Raw genomic sequence first — 19,636 nt, 5'->3', positions numbered from 1 at the left:
TAACAGGAATAAAACTGAAAATTTTACAAATATGTATAAATTAAAGAGCACACTACTGAACAACCAATGAGTCAAAGAAGAAATCAAAATGGAAATCAGAAAGTATCTTGAGACAAATGAAAATGTAAACATAGCATACCAAAACTTATGGGATGCAGCAAAAGCAATTCTAAGAGGCAAATTTATACTGATAAATGTGTACATTAAAAAAGATTAACATCTCAAATAAAAACCTGACACTAAATCTCAAGGAATTAGAAAAACAAGAAAAAACTAAGGCAAAAGTTAACAGAAGGAGGGAAACAAAGATTACAGCAGAAATAAATAAAAGAGACTAGAAAGACAATGGAAAAGATCAATGAAAACTAAGAGTTGGTTTTTAGACATGTAAACAAGATGGAAAAACCTTTAGCTAGACCAGCCAAGAAAGAAAGAGAAGACTCAAATAAACAAAATTATAAATGAAAGAAGAGACATTACAACCAACATCACAGAAATGAAAAGGATCATAAGAGGCTACTATGAACAATTATAAGCCAATAAATTGGACAATTGAGACTGATGGATAAACCCTAGAAATATACAATGTACCAAGGCTGAATCATGAAGAAACTGACAATCTGAACAGACTAATAACATGTAAGGAGATTGACTCAGTAATCAAAAACCTCCCAACAAAGAAAAGCCCAGGACTAGGTAGTTTCACTAGTGATCTTTACCAAACCTGCAAAAAAGAATTAATATCAATTCTTCTCAAACTCTTCCAAAAAACAAAAGAGGAAGCAACACTTTCAAAGTAATTTTATGAGGCCAGAATTATCCAGATACCAACATCAGATAAATAAAAAAAAAAAACTATAGGCTAATATCCCTCATGAATATAGATGCAAAAATATTCAGCAAAATTCTAGCAAACTGAATTCAACAGCACATTAAAAATCATTCACCATGATCAAGTGGGATATATCCCTGGGATACAAGAATGGTTCCACATATGCAAATTAACAGAGGTGATACACCACATTAATAGAATAAAAGATAAAGATCATACAATCATTCAACAGATGAAGAAAAAGTATTTGACAAAATTCAACATCCTTTCATGATAACATATCTCAGTAAATTGAATATAGAAGTAACGTATCTCAACATAATCAAGGTTGTATATGACAGGCTCACAGCTAACATCATACTTAACAGTGAAGAGATGAAATTTCTCCTCTAAAATCAGGAACATAAGGGTGCCCACTCTCACTACTTCCATAAAACACAGTATTAGAAATCCTTGCCAGAGTAATTTTGCAAGGAAAAAAAAAAAGGCATCAAAATAGGAAAGGAAAAATAAAAATGTCTTTGTTCGCAAATGACATGATTTTATATGTAGAAAAACCTAAAGACTCTACCAAAAACTTCTTAGAACTAATCAACAAATTAAGTAAAGTTGCTGGATACAAAATCAACATATCAAAATCAGTTGCATTTCTGTGCACTAACAACAAATATCTGAAAGAGAAATAAAGAAAATAATCCCATTTACAATAGCATCAAAAACAATAAAATGCTCATTAAGAGTAAATTGAACCAAGGAGGTGAAAGATTTGTACACTGGACACTCCAAGACATTAATGAAAGAAATTGGAGAAGATGCAAATAAATGAAATAATATCCCACGTTCAGGGATTGGAAGAATTACTATTGTTAATACATCCATACTTACCCAAAGCCATCTATAGACTCAGTGCAAACCCTACAAAAATTCAGTTCTCATTTTTGATAGAAATAGAATAACTCTAAAACTCTTATGGGACCACAAAAGACCCCCAATAGCAAAAGCAATCTTGAGAAAGAAGAACAAAGCAGGAGGCTTCACACTTCCTGATTTCAAACTATACTATAAATCTATAGTAATTAAAACAGTATGATACTAGCATGAAAACAGACATATGGAACAATGAAACAGTATTGAGAGCCCAGAAATAAACCCATACATATACAGTCAATTACTATTTGAAAAAGGAGCCAAGAATACTTAATGGGGGAAAATATTGTCTTTTCAATAAATAGTGCTGGAAAACTGGCTATTCACATACAAAATAATGAAATTCGACCCCTACCTTACGGTATTCACAAAAATTAACTCAAAACGGATTAAAGACTAAATGTAAGACCTGAAACCATAAATTCCTATAAGAAAACAAAAGGAAATCTCCTTAACATTGGCCTTGGCAATGATATTTTTGATGTAACACCAAAATCACAAAGCAACAAAAGCAAATATTAACAAGTGGGACTACATCAAACTAAAAAGCTTGTGCTCATCAAAAATAGCAATCGAAAAAATGAAAAGCCAAGCTATCAAATGGGAGAAAATATTTCGAGACCATATATCTGATAAGGGGTTAAATCCAAAATATACAAGGAATTCATACAACTCAATATAAAAAAAATGATTAAAAAATGGGCAGAGGACCTGAAGATTTTTCCAAAGAAGAAATACAAATGGCCAAGAGTTACATAAAAAAATGCTCAACGTCACTGATCATCAGGGAAATACAAAGCAAAACCACAATGAGATATCACCTCATATCTGTACAATGATTATTATCAAAAAGACAGGAGATAAGTCTTGGTGAGGATATGAAGAAAAGGGAACCCCTGTGCACTGTTGGTAGGAATGTCTATTGCAAACAGTCATTATGGAAACTAATGTGTAGGTTCTTTAAAAATTAAAAATGGAACTACTGGGTGATCCAGGAATCCTACATCTGGGTATTTATCCAAAGAAAATGAAATGACTATCCTGAAGATATATCTTCACCCTCATGTTCATAGCGGCATTATTCACAATAGTCAAGACATGGAAACCACCTAAGTGTCCATCAACAGATTCATAGATAAAGAAATGTGGTATAGGGGCTGGCCCAGTGGCCCAGCGGTTAAGTTTGCACATTCCACTTTGGCAGCAGGAGTTCACTGGTTGGGATCCTGGGTGTGGACATGGCACCACTTGGCACGCCATGCTGTGGCAGGCGTCCCACATATAAAGTAGAGGAAGATGGGCAAGGATGTTAGCTCAGGGTCAGTCTTCCTCAGCAAAAAGAGGATTGGCAGCAGTTAGCTCAGGGTTAATCTTCCTCAAAAAAAAAAAAAAAAAGAAATGCGGTATAAATACACAATTCAACAAGTTAATCAAGTTAACTTGAAGCTTGAAAGTTAACTATATACTTGAATGTTCCTATATACTTGAAATCCTATGTTCTCAGCACAAACAAAAAATTGTAACTATGTGAGGTGTTGGATGTGTTGACTAACCTCATTGTGGTAATTATCTTGCAATATACATGTGTATCAAATCATCCCATTTTACACCTTAAACTTACACAATATTACATGTCAATTATAGCTCAATAAAGCTGGAATAAAAAGTTTGCCATGGTTGTCGATCTTTGGAGTTGTTGGGTTTGTCTACTAACCTCTGAGGTCTCTAGTGAGGAGTAACTCCAAAATATCTACGTGCCTTAAAAAGCCAGTTATTTACTTTTTTTCTTAATAAGAATTTTAGACATCAGATTGTTACTTTTCTGTCTTCACAGAATACACTGCTGGGACTGTCGTGTAATCAGAAGACCCTCCAATGATTTCCACAGTGAAATGCGTGTTTTGATGTTATTATCCAGCCTTTCTACGTATGTAAACAAATCTACTGGTTACTCACATTTTACTGAGAGCCTGATGTGGTAAGGACATATCCAAGACACCTACAGACCAGCATAGCTTTATTAACTGTCATAGTTCCAGATAACAGAACGATCTCAACTATTTATTGGCCAGCCAAGACAGAATTAATACAATGACTAATGCCTGGGTGCACCCTTTAGGAAAAGGGTAAAATATCAATTAATCAATTAAGATAAAAATGTCAATTGGGGCCAGCCTGGTTGCACAGTGGCTAAGTTCACACATTCCACTTCTGTGGCTTGGGGTTCATGAGTTTGGATCCCGGGTGTGGACCTATACACTGCTCATCAAGCCATGCTGTGGTGGTGTCCCAAACAAAACGGGGGAAGATTGGCACAGATGTTAGCTCATGGACAATCTTCCTCACCAAAAAAAAAAAAAGATAAAGGGCCAAGAGATTATTTTCAGTTGACCAAACTCGTCTGCAGGACTTATTCTCTAGGTTAGGCCTAGGCTAGACACAAAGTGGACTCCAAAGGTCTCATAATATTAGTGGCTTTCCTATGGAAATAAAGACCAACCAAATGAGAAAAGCAAAGGTTATTCACACAGAGCTCACTCTGGCAAGGGAGTCAGGCACCATCACCTGTGTTTTCGCAGAGACTCAAAGGCAGGCAAGGAGTGAGAAAGCTTATAGTGGAAAACAGGGAAGGCTTCAGGTGTGCTCTCACTGGAGGCTGTTAGCATGAGGAAGGTGCAGATGAGCTAACTAGAAGTGGGGCATCCCATGTGATTGGTTGTAGGTGCATATTTGGCACTCTCTGTTTCATCCTAGGTTGGAAACAGGGACAAAAATTAAGAAGCTGAGACTTTTTAAGTCCTGGTCATTTGGGGCCGATTGCTACAGAAATTATTGTTTAACTTCCTGGATTGTTACTAGAGGAAGCAGGCTGGCTTCCTGGGCTGTTTGCCATAGATAAGAGGTTGGTTTCTTAGGCAGGTTGCTGCAGGCTGTGGGTCAGAGATGAACTTTTATATAGGCTCAGGCCATTGTCTCTTTGTATGTTCAGTCTCTCAGTCTTCATACTTCTTTCTTTTCTGTTATTGCCTAATGTCCGTGTGCTTTGAATGTTACTTCCCAGCCATATCCATGAGCTGACATCCAATTGATGACACCGTGTCAACGTGATACTGAAGCTTTCCTGGTCAGCTTGACTCTCCAGTAGCTGAGATTGCCCAAAAGGAGGGAATTATAATGAGGGAAATGATAGTTTTCACTTAACTAAGGGGTAAGGGGGCAGCACAAGGACATCAGGAGCCATTAACCACCGATGTTCATACCCTATACACTCCTAACTAAAATCACAAAATTTTTCAGAAAATAACTGTTATGTTAGTCTATACCAGGAGATTGCTCTCCCTCATAATATCAAGACAACTCACCTGTTCAAGGAAGAAAGCCAAACTTCACAGTTTACAGAGGTTTTTTTTCTTTTGTAAATCTTGCCTTGCCTTTATTCAATGACAATTAATCCATAAATGATTGATTTTCCTTATACATGAGCACTTTTCAGTTATTCTCTGAAAGGGCATTGGGTCAGTTGGTCACGTGTCAGTCGTGGTACATGGGTATGTTGAGAAACAAGAAGGAATTCTGCACGCAGAAGCGTTGGTCGTGATTTCCACGCCCACAGGTTTGTTTTCAGCCTGTCCTGGTTCATTGATGTTCACCTGGGCTCAGTTACATGACTTTACAGATTACCTGTTCTAATTTCAACTCAGCTTTTTCTATGAAATGGTCGTGACCTAAATATATTTATACAAATGAATGTTTTGAATTAACACTATTATGCAAGTATAAGCTAATAATAATAATAATCGGAGGAGGAGGAAGAGGAAAAAATGGCCAAGTTGACATTTCTCTTACACTCATTATAAGCACTTAACCAGATCTGGAGGTAAAATTGATGACCCTAATATCACCCGAAAAGGCAAGCCAAAAGAATATATCAAAATCTTCAACGACTTCACTCGAAATTTAAGCTTAAACATCCTGAAATGTGCTTTGTGACACTAGCTGTTGAAAACATAGAACTATTACTCCATTGCTATTGGCTAAACATTTAAAATTATGCACCCACAGCATGAAAGACTCCTGAATTTTTTTTTAAGTCTATGTTTAATATCCTTTAACAGAAAACAATATATTACGGTGATTAAGAGCATAGACTCTGCACTCTAGGGTCAAACTCACTGGGTTCAATGCTGATATCGTAGTTTATGGGACCTGGGGGTGGTGACTTGACCTCTGTGTGTCTCAGCTTCCTTATCTCTAGAATTGCAGTGAAACATAACCTACGTTGTAGGACTGTGATGAAGATGAAATGAGTTACAAGAGGGCCTGGAGCAAACAGCCGCTCAATAATTGCTAACTATCATTATTTATTGAATTCAATTTAACTAATGATAAAGGTTAAGAAACCCACACTGAGATGATTTAATTAAAAGTGGAAGTAAAAAGCTATTTATCACTGGGGAAATGCTTGTCATCCTTACTCCATAAAAATATCTGCACTGGTTTAAAAATTGGTGAAATAATACAGAAAAACAATATATCAACAAAGTAAAGTGTGTTCCTTTTTCATTAAAAACTGTTGCACAATAAAAACTGTTGCACAATAAATCAACGAATACAAGTAAAGATAATAAATACTTCACCTGAAAATCATCATTTTCACCATGCACAGGCAAGCTACTGCAGCAAAGAAACTGAAGCCATGAGCACATGAAAACATACAGGATGTCCCTGATACGGTTAATTTTTTATTAAAATGACCTTTAAAACACTAGAATCTTTATGATATCTTGCAGTGAGATGAGGAGTGGCCGTGCACAGAACAGAGGTTCACTGGGCATTATGTCAATGCTTGAAAGAGTGGCTGAATTCAGGATGAGTTACAACTTTTTCTTCTAATAAGAGACAGGTGTTCTAAATTTAATGATCCATTCTCTGATGATAACTATTCAACAAATACTGTAAAAGTAATTAACATCTTTATTTTTTCCTTTAACACAAGTGTGACATTTAAGCAAAAGCAAGTGCTTTTCAAAAGGAAATCATGCAATGCAGGTAGAATGTTGAAAACACATTTGGGTTTCCATATATCCTGATATGACTTTCTGGGCAAAAATTATATGAGTCATATATTAAAAATTTTCATGTCTGCATATATTTTTTAAAAATTTGGAAACAGAATTTTCTCACGTATGTAAAAAGTATTGTAAAGAATTTCAATGAGGTTTGAGCCTATTTTTTAAAAAATATAAAAATTCAGCACATTCTGATTAGTTTGAACAGCAGCTGACTGACATCAGAAGATATAGTAATTTACTAGCTAAGAATCAGTAAATTCCTTTATAAATTAGTAGTTAATTTTAAAACAAAGTGCCATAATTTTGTAAATGCACTCAAGGATGCACTTTTTTATTTCAACAAATATGTGTTTGTGAGGAAAGGAGGCTCTAATACAAAACATGAAGAAAAAACAGCCAGAGATGCAGGAATAAAAAATGTTATCACAGAGGCCTGAGGAGGCGATGAGTTTCAGAGTGTGGTCAAAAGTGCCAAATCATATAGTTAGTTAATTAAGATAGTAACTGACAAATGTGCTTTGGATTTGGTGATTAGATGAGTGGTGATGTTGGTGAGAGAGCAGTGTCAGCGGAATGGAGGGGGCAGAAGCAGAACGAGCTACAGCTGAACCTCCCAACGCCTTCTCCTATTCCCAAGATGCACCCAGGCTCTGGCTACCCTGGTTTACTCTCCCTTCCTTAAATATGCCTTATGCTTTAAAGCTCCCATCTCTTTCCCTTTGATCATGCTGTTCCTTCAGACTACAATACCTTACCACACGTTTTCTGCTTATTGAAATTGAATTTATCCTTCAAGAAGCAAAGGAAATGTCATTTCTTTGTAATGTCTTCTCTTAGTTTTCTAAGTTACATTCTTTTTTGTGTCCCACATGCCTCGCTCATGGGCCTATTTTATTATTTAACTCAGTCTGAGCTGCTCCATATACAGTTAAGTGATTTTTCTCTCCAGATTGATAGCTCCATGAAGGCAGGATTATTTCTTATTTATCTATGCTCATCCTTCCCAATCCCACACCTTCTGCGTCTACTCTCTACTCAGCGTCTGACTCAGTAACTTGTTTTTATAATCACTCTATAAAAGGTGAATTTAATATAATTTAAATTTCTGCAACCAATGCAATAAGCATTCTTTGAGGGCCTACATTATCTGGAAGTATGAGTTCTGCAGTGTGGAAAGTCAAAAAGAAAATTAATCTAGCTGACAATAAACAAGGCTTTCATACGAAGAACACTGGGCAAACATTCAAGCCAAGCAGGATGAAGAGCTCTTTGTATTATAAAGATTAGAAAGTTGAGGACAACTTCGTGGAGGAAATCAGTCCTCCTATAAAGATTGAATAGGATTTGTATATAGAGGAATAGGTCAAAGAAGGCATTTTAGATGAGTAGTAGATTCTGAGTCAATATTCTGAATTAGGCTTTAACTCTAGTGCATCAAGGAATAGAGAAGTGATAGGTAGGTCTCTGGAGATGGATTCTTAAAGGTGTATGGTAGAAAATAAAATCTTAGGAGATATAAGCCCAGTCTATGGAGCCCTTGCAATACTGAGATAAAGGACAAAGATTTGGTTTGGAGAGTAATGAGGAGACAAAAACATTTCTGGTCAATAAGAGCATATCTACAACAGAAAAAAAATGAATATGGAAGACCAATTAAAGAGTTCTCTTATGATGCACAAGTGAATCTAAAGAACACAATGTCAAAGTTGTTTCAGAGGATGAATCTATAGGATTTGGTCAAATTCATCAAAAGGGAGTGAAGGAGAAGAATGCAACCCTGGTTGATCACTCTGATACCAGCCAAACACGAGCTTGACATAAGGGAAGCCATTTTGTAGAAAGGGAGCCGTATTGTAACTATGGACAACATCTGAATAATTAACCCAGCTGGACATCCTCTGGCTTGCACGTAGGCTAGACAATAAGTAACTGAAACATAAAGAAAACTGCATGCATCATGATTTATGACCGCTGCCTAGCTTTACACCTTCCAGCTGTGATGATGCAATAACTTTGTTCTTTTGAGTTCCTTAGGAATGTGATGACCCCCATAGAGAGAATCTATACTGGCATCCATCATTGATGACAGCTGAAAGTTTTGGTGTGGTGTCTCCCAGTCTACAGCACCAGATAGTCAACATTCCTGACCCCCTCCTCTATAGCCCACTAGCCCTATATAACTGCTTCAAGATTCTGTATTTCCCTTAAGATGGTTCTTTGGGATATCAGTTAGCTAACGTTAGCTTCCAGTTAGCTAGCTCATTGCTTAATAATATCTCTACCACCATCTTGCCTCTTGATGTACTGGCTTTTGTCTTGCAGCAAGCAGATTGTGCCCTTTGTGTGGTAACAGAAATTGGCAACCATGAAGGGACTCGTGAGTCTGTCCATGGCTGGCTGACTTTGGGAGAAATTCTTGGGAAAGTCCCTAGCAGCTTCTGAGGCTCTCTTTGCCTCAGAGATGGCCCCTTTTGGCTTCCCTCCACTGCCAACTGGTTCCAACACTGTCCACGGTGGAAAGAGAAATGACTCCTTCAGGTGAGTTGACGGGCTCACATCTGGGGTAGGGTAAGTCGCTTCAGAGTACACAACCAAAAACTCTCTTCCCCCTCCATCTGGAGTCCTCCCCTCTGTCTGGTTGATAGGGCACCCTGCTGGAGTGGGAATAGTTGTAAGACTTTACCTGGAATCTTGGAACTGGTTCACTGGTGGCTGGTTTATTTGTGTCTGTGTCTGTCTATCTATCTCTGTGCATTGGAATGGGGAATGTGCCGTCTGTCCCCAAGCAGAGCCCATTGGGACTGATTCTGAATAAATGGTCTAATCATAGTTATGAGCCTATGTCTAAGAAGAAGATGATTTTATACTGTAATACTGCATGGCCATGGTATTCTTTAGAATCTAATGAGAACTGGCCAGTTAAGGGCTCACTGGATTATTATACTATCTTTCAGTTAGAATGTTTTGTAAAGAAGAAAAACTGGGAAAGATGATGAAGTTCCTTATGTACAAGCCTTTATGTTGTTGTACCAAGATGAAAAAAGGGAAGAGAAGGATTTCCTCCAGATACAGAGAGCAGAGGAGGAATAAAAGGGGTCAGTAATACAGGATATTAGAGCAGAGAAAGGGTCAGTTATACAGGATAGTAGAGCAGGGAAGGAACAAAAGGGATCTGTTTTACAGGACATTAGAGAACATGATGATGATGTAATTTCACTAACCCTCAACAGGCACCTGCCCTCACAGCTCTCCCCCCTCCAGCCCCTCACCTGGTGCCACCACCTCTGGATGCACCCTCAAGTACCTGAGGCAGATGCTCCACCCTCCTATGAGGGGAAAACTGAAATGGGTCCAGGAGTCTCAGGTTGGGTTTTATCCTCCCACACTAGACAGGGATCTCAATTTGGCCAAGGACCCAAGGCCAGAGCAGGGCAATTTCCACTACAATAGTATCCAGTAGGGGTTAATGCCCAAGGACAACCTGCAGGATTCATATGGGTGGATAACCCCTTATCGACCTCTGATTGATTTAATTGGAAAAATAATAATCCGCCTTACCAGGAGGATCCCCTGCAGATGACAGAATTGTTCTCTTCCATCTTTGTCACCTATCACCTGTCTTGGGCAGATATTCATATTTTAATGAATACACTCGTAATAGGAGACAAAAGGAGATTGATAACAGACAAAGCCAGAGAGGAGGCTAACTGGCTCCATCTAGAGGACCCTGCCAGTACACTTGAGGCTAACTCAGCTGTCCCAATAGTTGAACCAGCCTGGGATACTAACAAGGCTGCAAGGAGAGTGAGACTAGAACACTACAAGAGATGTATCTTGACAAACCTGAGAACCAGGGTCCCTAAGCAAAAGAGCCTAAATAAAATCCAAGAAATTCAGCAGAAACTGGACAAAGACCCCTCTAAGTTCCCAGAGAGGATTTATCAAGTTTAAAAGTGCTTTACAGATACATACCTGGAGGTGGCAGATGGCATTTACACCTTACTTCCTGTCTCTTACCCTCTGGTCAATGAAAGACGCATGAAAATGTCTTCAAAATATAGATACCCTCAATTATGTTGAGATTTTAATGAAAAATATCAAGTGTACCTTCAAGGATCAGCCACTCCCCTGCCAATTTGCAGATTGAATTGTTACTCCTGGACACTGTCTTACACTGACTCCTGGCTTGACAAGATCCTAGATAAAATTCCCCAAAACAAAATTTTTACAACATGACTGGTATTCTATGTGCTCCCTTTGGGTATATCTTTGTCTGTGGAACAGATCATAAACCCTGAGCCTAGAACTGCCTTGATAGCTGGCATATAGGAGGTACATATCAATTAGGATATTCAGTTACTCCTTTCTCTGTGTAGAACTCAAGTGAAACCAAACATTAGATGAGCTCCCTTAAATTGTTTTCGCAGATAAGCAGGGACCTTCCAGCAGGAATACCTGATGGAGATGCCTATTTCTTTGGTTATAATCTACTTCTATGGTGGGGAGAAGCAGCCCATCAGCATGTGTTACAAAATTTATCCCATATTCTTCGGATTATAGCTCAAGAGACCACCAAAGCCCTTGCAAATTTAGAGAGGTCCTTCAACTCCCTAGCTAAAATAGTTCTGGACAATAGAATTGACCTAGATTATATACCAGCAGAGCAAGGGGGAGTCTGTGTGGTGACCAATTCCCTCTGCTGTTCTTACATTAATACCTCCTCACAAATAGAAAGCAGTATTAGCAAAATCAGGTAACAGGCTATGTGGCTCCAACAAACCATGGGACACAATAGGTTCCTTTCATCCTGGACACAGATTGGTTCTCCAGTCTGTTTTCTTGGATACCCTTAGGCATCCATTCTATGCTGGGTGGCATAATCAATATGGGTTTAACCATACTCATACTCATCTTAGGGATTTATATAATTGTGAAACTAACTTTCTGTTGTATAAACCAAGGATGCTCGTGATTTAAAAGGACAAGAAAAAGACAGTTACCGGTACTCAAATCTGCACTGAAAAGAGGCATTAAGGGTTACCTTAATGATTACATCAAGTCATTCCATTCCATAACACCCCTTCAATGCCCCAATACAGCAGGAAGTAGAAAGATTTGAGATGACACTCCAATCCCAAAAGATTGTGAACTGGACAACTGACAGTGGGGAATTGACACTAGCTCGACACCAGCTTCACATAAGGGAAACCATTTTGTAGAAAGGGAGCCATATTGTAACTATGGACAACATCTAAATAATTAACCCAGCTGTACATAATATGACTTGGACATAGGCTAGATAATAAATAACTGAAACATAAAGAAAATGGCATGCACCATGATTTATTACCCCTGCCTAGGTTTATACCTCCCAGCTGTGATGAGATGATAACTTTATTATTTTGAGTTCCCAGGAATGTGACAATCCCCAAAAAGAGATTCCATACTGGCATCCATCATCAATGATAACTGAAAGGTCTAGGGTAGTGACTCCCCAGTCTCTAGTGCCAGATGGACACCATTCCTGACCCTCTCCTCCAATGACCCCCAGGGAGAGATTCTGTACTGGCACCCATCATCAATGACAGCTGAAAGGTTTGATATGGCGTCCCCCAGTCTACAGCATTAGATGGTCAACATTCCTGACTCCCTCCTCTATAGCCCATTAGCCCTATATAACTGCTTCAAGATTCTGTATTCCCCTTATGATAGTTCTTTGGGATGTTAGTCCATCATCTTCCAATTAGCTAGCTTATCCCTTATTAAAAGGGATATGTCTTGCCTCTTGACATATTGGCTTTTGTTTTGCAGTGAGCAGATCAGGCCCTTTGCATGGTGACACCACCACATTTTTGCCTCTTTGCCACAAATCCAAATCTCTCTTCAAATCTTGGTTTAACTCCCACTTCCTCCCTTAAGTGATCAATATGAATTTATTTTCTCTCCACTATACTTTTCAAGTAAAGAAGAACAGACAGTGAGAGAGAGAGAGAAAGAAAAAGAGAGAGAGATGGATCAAGTACGTGGAAAATCAGCAATGTGGTCCTTAAACTGACTTTAGTGATGGCCACTTGATTTAATCCCACAATCTGAAAGGACATCCATCTTTAATTGATGTTCTTTGCTTTGCCTTGTTTTGGGAACCATGCCTCTCAAGTTAAGAGTCTCTGCAGAAATAACCTGAGGCCAATGCCAGGGAAATCCCTTTAGAATCGATAGAAAACTTTAACTCTGCCCTGAGGCTAACATAATTATTATCACTGACCTATTGGTAGAGAGAGGGTCATGGATTTTCAAAATTTATTCCCTAGTGTTTTAAACACTAAGGTTTTTATTCTTAATTTCTCTAAAAACAACTAATCAGGTGGCCAATCAGCTACTATAAAGTGTTTGTCAGTGAACTCAAAATATGAGGACTGATTTCTAATTTATTTAAAGTATTAAAATGCAGAAATACACATTTCCCTAAAACAGTTCAGCATATTAATTGGTTATACATTTTATCTACTCAATAATTTCCTTTGTTCATCTCTAAATTGAAGACACTGTGGAAAGCTGTAATAAGACAGTACAGCACATCATTCTGACCTATTCTGAGTTCAAAGGTACCATTGTCTTATTAGTAAATATACAGATAAGGCTATAAATGACTTTGTAAAATAATTCTGGGAGGTAAAGTAAAATTGATCTCTAATTCAGTAGAATAATTCATATTTCAAATTGGGAGAGAGAAGATGAGTTTTCACTCATTATTATTCTGATCCAGTATTTTCTATACAAAATAGTGATTATTGATAAATAACAAGAGTCCGCATACGTATTTTCAGTTGTTTTACCATTAGGTGTTTCTAAAACAATGATATAAAGCTGTCTTTGGACATTATTACTAAGTTTTGCCAAAATATTATTATTATGGAAGATTTTTTTAAAGTATTAGAGACCTAAAATATAAAGGGCAAACATTTTATTCATTTGATTACAACTCTCTAGTGAGAAAACTCCAGAAAGCCTTATCATGCTATGTAAGAAAATAGAAAAACAGTATATAAAATTAAATGTAGACAAGGATAAGAAACCAAAAAAATTAACCAAAATATGTCTTTAAAACAATGTGCTTTGAAGAATCAACAGGCTGTTCTCCATAATTGTCTATCTGGAAAATGCTGAGACTAAAGACATTTAGCAATTTCTGGAAGAAAAGAAAAAGGCTTTAGCATTCTTTAAAACCTACATTTCTTGTGATATGGTTGCTGAACTCTAAGTAAATAATAAATTTGAGTTATCATGGAATTCCAATAAATATATAGTGGATTAAGAGTAAATAGTGAGTTTATAAACATAATCACATAATAAATGTAGAACCTCCATGGGCTTTACCAAAAATGAGGACAGTAGTTTCTACAGAAGCAGTAAGAGAGAATGCAAGATAGGTATTTATCATGAGGAATATATACTGTGACCAAACTCATAATGAGGGCGTGCATGTAGGACACTAAAACTAAAGAGAGAAAGTTTTAGAATAAATGGATAATTAAGAGTAATAACTTCTTGCAGGAATGTGTCACACCAATATAGGAGTAGGATCCAGAATGTGTTGGATTAAATAGAAATCGTATCAAAATTAATTCATTAAGAAAATTTAAAGATGTTCTATTCTTACCCTGTCTTAAAGGATGAATAGGTCTTTCTTTAAAATGTCCCTTGGAAAGCTTATCAATGAAGGAATACCAAGCTAAAGAAACCAGTTTTAAAACCCACTGTGTTTCTGTGGAATTTTTACAATAAGACATTTAAAATGTCTAAAGTAATTTATTTTCAAACATCACATCAATGCAACAGGATAAGTTTTAAAACTCATTTATTTTTTTCCTGGAGAAAAAGACACCATAAGAAAATGTCTTCTAATTTTGGAAATACAAAATCATACAGACTGACCAGGAATGCGTACATCAGCATTGGATAATTTATGCAGAAACAGCATTTCTGTCCTGGGAATTCAAAAAGGCATTTCTAGACAACCCTGTGGACACAATCTGTGATACTTTTGTTCTCAGAGACTCGACCTACTGTGCATGTGCTACTTATCAGGAGACAGCATAGGATGATTGAAGATGAACCTCTTTCTTTTTGTACATGGGGAAATTCAAGTGGAGAATTAGACACGCTCTATTTTAGAGTCCCATTTCTCTACAATTTCTATCTCAGCTGAGAAGCCAGGAATGGCTAAGGAAAATTACTCTTTGACAACTGAGTTTATCCTCATAGGATTTACAGATCACCCAGAGATGAAGATGCTCCTATTCGTGGTGTTCTTGGCCATCTCTCTGATAACCATGGTGGGGAATCTTGGTTTGGTGGCACTGAATTTTGTGGAGCTGCATCTTCACATGCCAATGTGTGTCTTTCTGGGCAACCTGGCTCTGATGGATTCCTGTTGTGCCTGTGCCATCACCCCCAAGATGTTAGAGAACTTCTTTTCTGAGGACACAATGATTTCCCTCTCTGAATGCACGGCACAATTTTGTTTTCTTTGCACTGTTGAAATGTCAGACTGCTTTCTCCTGGCAGCAATGATCTATGAACCCTATGTGGCCGTATGCATCCCACTGCAGTACCACACCATCATGTCGAAAAAACTCCACATTCAGATGACCACAGGGGCCTTCATAGCTGGAAATCTGCATTCCCTTATCCAGGTAGCGCTTCTATTAAGGTTAACTTTCTGCAGGTCTCATCATTGACCCCTTTTTGGTGATGTTCTTCCACACTATCGACTCTCCTGTACTGACCCTTTTATCAATGAACTAATGATATATATTTTTTCAATGCCAATTCAAATCCTCACCATTGCCACTGCCTTGATCTCTTATCTTTGCCTCCTTTTTACTGTTTTCAAAATGAAAGCCAAAGAAGGGAGAGGCAAAGCATTTATACATGTGCATCCCACTTTCCCTCTGTCTCAATATTCTACGTTTGTCTCCTCATATATATTCAACCATTTAAGAAGGGAATAAAGATATACCAGTAGCAATTTTTTATACAACAGTAATTCCTTTATTAAATCCTTTTATTTATAGCCTGAGAAATTAGGAGGTGATAAATGCTCTAAAAAATCTATATGGAATTATAATATTCTTAAACAAACTTCAACCTCTATGGAAAACTGATTTTAATTTATTAAAATGTTCCATAAATAAGGGACATAGAAAATGAAAAACACATTTTATATAAAATATTAATCTGTAAATCATTAGACTGTTTTTGTTAAAAGACATATGAATGGAATTTCAAAATTGTCTGGCAAATCTTGGTCCAAATTCCACCATTACCAGAGTAGATCTACCAGAGTAGATTAGGAGGAAACTCAATGATAACTTTCATTATCAACTCTCATTACTCTCATGCGACTCTATCAGTCTATGGTTCCAAACCTCAACAAATCAACACAGCATCAAAATAAATGTTTAAATGTGTGGAAAGTCTGCCTTAATTAACTTCATCTGGTTAATGGAAGACATTATATCTGATCCTATGTAGACTGTCTGAAACATTTAAAATTTCCTGGCAGGAGATCGAAATGAGCATTTTCATTCAGAAAACTGGCTGGAGACACATGTGGATTAGTTTGAGAAAAGAGTAGAAGAAATTAACTAATTACAGTAATCTATATTTAAAGTAATGAAGTTTGATCTAGATAAGACTCCAAGAATGGAAAAATGGAATGATTAGGAATACACAGACACACTAACAGCCACATACACATTTTGTAGAATAATTAATAACGAATTATAACAAGTTGGCTACAGTAGATTAAGATCTACTTTAACCTGAAATATGATGAAGGCCCTTTACCTCTGGAAGGCATCAAACGTGTTATGTATTATGGAATACCGAACAGCAATTTACATAATAAACATTCAATAAGCATTTAAAAACACATAATGAGGGCATTGTGGGTTTTTTAAATATTTTTGAGAAATAGTGAAATTACCTTGTATGTGTTTATTGGCCATTTTTACTCCTAAGAATTATCTGTTCATTTTCCTTTAAGTTTATTGTTATTTCCTCATTTATTTGTACCACTTTACAGAGAAAAGATACTAAAATGTCACAACTATTTCTGGCAAATAATTTCTCTGTGTGTTAATAGTAGTTTAACATTTGTATTACTTATAACTGATAAACATTACAATTTGATATACTCATGTTTATTGATTTTTGTTTTATGTTATCTTTTATGCTTTTGTGTTTAGAATTTCTTTTCTTAATCTGAGGTCTAAAATTAACCAATATTACTTTTTCTCTTTTTCATTTATCACCTCCCTCTCCTCACTTTCCTCCTCTATTTCTTCCTTTCTTTTTTTTTTGATAGTTTAAATTTTTGCACTTCACTCTTGATTATGTCTGGAATTATTAAGCATATGGCATAAACTGAAGATGTGGCTTTATTTGGCTTGGTTCTCAAAAAATAATTCACAGATTAATTTAACCCAAGTAAACATCCAAGGAGGACTTCTTTGGGAATCTGGCAAAATAGGTTTAAAATTTTTCTAGAAAAATAAAATAATCAATAAAACAAATAGACTTAATCTATTATATATTAAAATATGTGATGAAGATCCAATAATTAAAACAACTTGATATAAAATCAAGAACCAGTAGATAGATCAATGGAAAAAAAAAAAAAAGATCTCCAGAGTAAACGCCCATATAAAGTAAGAAGAATATCACAAATCAATGATGAAAGAAAGGACTGAAGTGACCTTCAATCAGGTCATTGGGTGACCTGAAGTTAACCAAGGTTGACTGGTTAGCTGTTTATCTGTTCCATTTGTGTTAAAATGCGTAAGTTCCCTCTCATTCAGAGATATTTTATAAACATAATGTGTAATTTTCTTTTTCCATAGCTTACATTTTTATACATAGCACTTTTAGTCAACAGGGATTCACTTTAGAATGCCTGGAAATGAGAAATAGAGTTTGATCTTTTGTGTCCAGCCAGCCATTCCAAAAGCACTTCGTACCTACCTCTTCCCTCACTCATTGATTTCCGATGCTTCCTTTTTGTTCATGCACAATCACACACTGACACACACACACACACACACAGAGGTCAGTTTCCAGCCTATCTGGTCTGCACAACCAAACCACGACAGTCTCAGTCCCTACATTTAGATTCTAGTAGGAAACAGAGACATTTTAAATATTATAAATATTTATAATATAAATATTTATATTTATATATAAAATATGTATATTATATTTTATATGTTATATATAAATATATAACATATAAAATATTATATTATAAAGAGAGACAAATTAAATACAAGAGTATTTAAAAATAAACTTAATACTAATAAGTATTATGATTAGGGAAGACTCTTCTGCCCCTACTCAGTCTAAATGTTAGGATTCTAAATATTTCAGACATAAGATCCTTTATTCTATTCTCTCTATTCTTTCCTTCTATGGCACTCCATCTGCATTTTGGACTTTTAACATCATCAATATGAAGATGACCCAGAATGTGTATTTCCAGTCTGGCATGGCCCTTGTCTCCAGACTCATATATTCAACTGCCAAGCAGGACAAAGTTATTTGAATGTGTCAAAGACATCTCAAATTTAGCATGACTAAAAGGAAACTCTTGAATTTTCCTATAAACATAGTTCCCCCTGACCTCTCCATCTTGACAGTAGCATCCTCCAAACAGTTGGGCAAGGAAGAAATTACGAGTAATCTCCTTCTCCTTCTGCTATCACATCCAGACTTAGACAAGATCTGTCAGCTATCTCTCTGAAATAGATCTGAAATGTGCCCAAGTCTATTTACACCACCTTCACACAATTCCATGCTGCCATCATCTCACCTGAATAATATCAATAGCTTCAAACTACTCTCCTTTGCTATGTCCTTTTATTTCTTCTTAATTTTCATTCAGAAACCAATTTTAAATATAGTACTAAAAGGCATATTCCAAAAACTATAGTCTTCTGCCCACTTTGACCATGCATTTTAGCTACAACCACTTTCTAATTACGTTTAGCTGTTTCTCTGAAAATTTGCCTTCATATTTCTTGGTGTTAACTGTAGACATATTAATCCACTTCCTGTCATGGTAAATAAATATTTACTTGTTTATTTAACCTCTCCCCATTTCTCTCATCCTAGATGGTATATAATGATTTTCAATGATTCAATAATCAGTCTTTATCAGGGACACGCAAATAGTTTCCACTGCTGAGACAATTAGTGTACCATGCTTATACTTCCTTTTCTGTATGACTTTGTGAGATTTTTTTAAATGTTAATAGAAATTTTATTTTCCCATTTGCTTAATTAGACCATCATTATCTATCAAATATCTTCCTTGAAAATTCAACTGTGTTAAATAATCTTTCATTCTTTTTTATCCTGGAGACTTTCTCCTGGTGCCCTCCATCCTCCTGTTCCATTCTGGAGGGGTTGCCCTCTGGCCCAGTGCTCACCTGTCCTGCCGAGACTCCCCTTTGCTGAACTCCTGTGTTAGATACCCTATCTCCAAGTTCTCTATCTTCCTCTTCACATTCATCCTCTCATTTTGCTAAGAAATCTTCATCGTCTCTTCACCAATCGAGAGTTGGAGTCCAGACATGTTGCAAATGATCTTCATTCTTTCCTCACGCTGATTAATAGTTTGGTATCTACAGAATTCTAGATTTGAAATAATTTTCCTTCTGAACATTGAAGGCATTCTTCCTTTATCTTCCAGCAAGCTGTGGTGGTTTGGAGAAATTGCATGTTATTCTGATTCCTTTTCCTG

At 36.6% G+C, this 19,636-nt stretch overlaps 1 pseudogene; it reads left to right on the top strand.

Annotated features, from left to right (window-relative positions):
- The first annotated feature begins 15,050 nt into the window (after positions 1-15,050).
- LOC103563404 (olfactory receptor 5K4-like) lies at positions 15,051-15,998 on the top strand (annotated as a pseudogene).
- The last annotated feature ends 3,638 nt before the right edge of the window (positions 15,999-19,636 follow it).

Source organism: Equus przewalskii, chromosome 18, assembly GCF_037783145.1.
Source record: "Equus przewalskii isolate Varuska chromosome 18, EquPr2, whole genome shotgun sequence".
Lineage (NCBI taxonomy): Eukaryota > Metazoa > Chordata > Mammalia > Perissodactyla > Equidae > Equus > Equus przewalskii.
The sequence above is the reverse complement of the archived record's forward strand: the minus strand, read 5'-3'. Positions and strand labels throughout refer to the sequence as shown.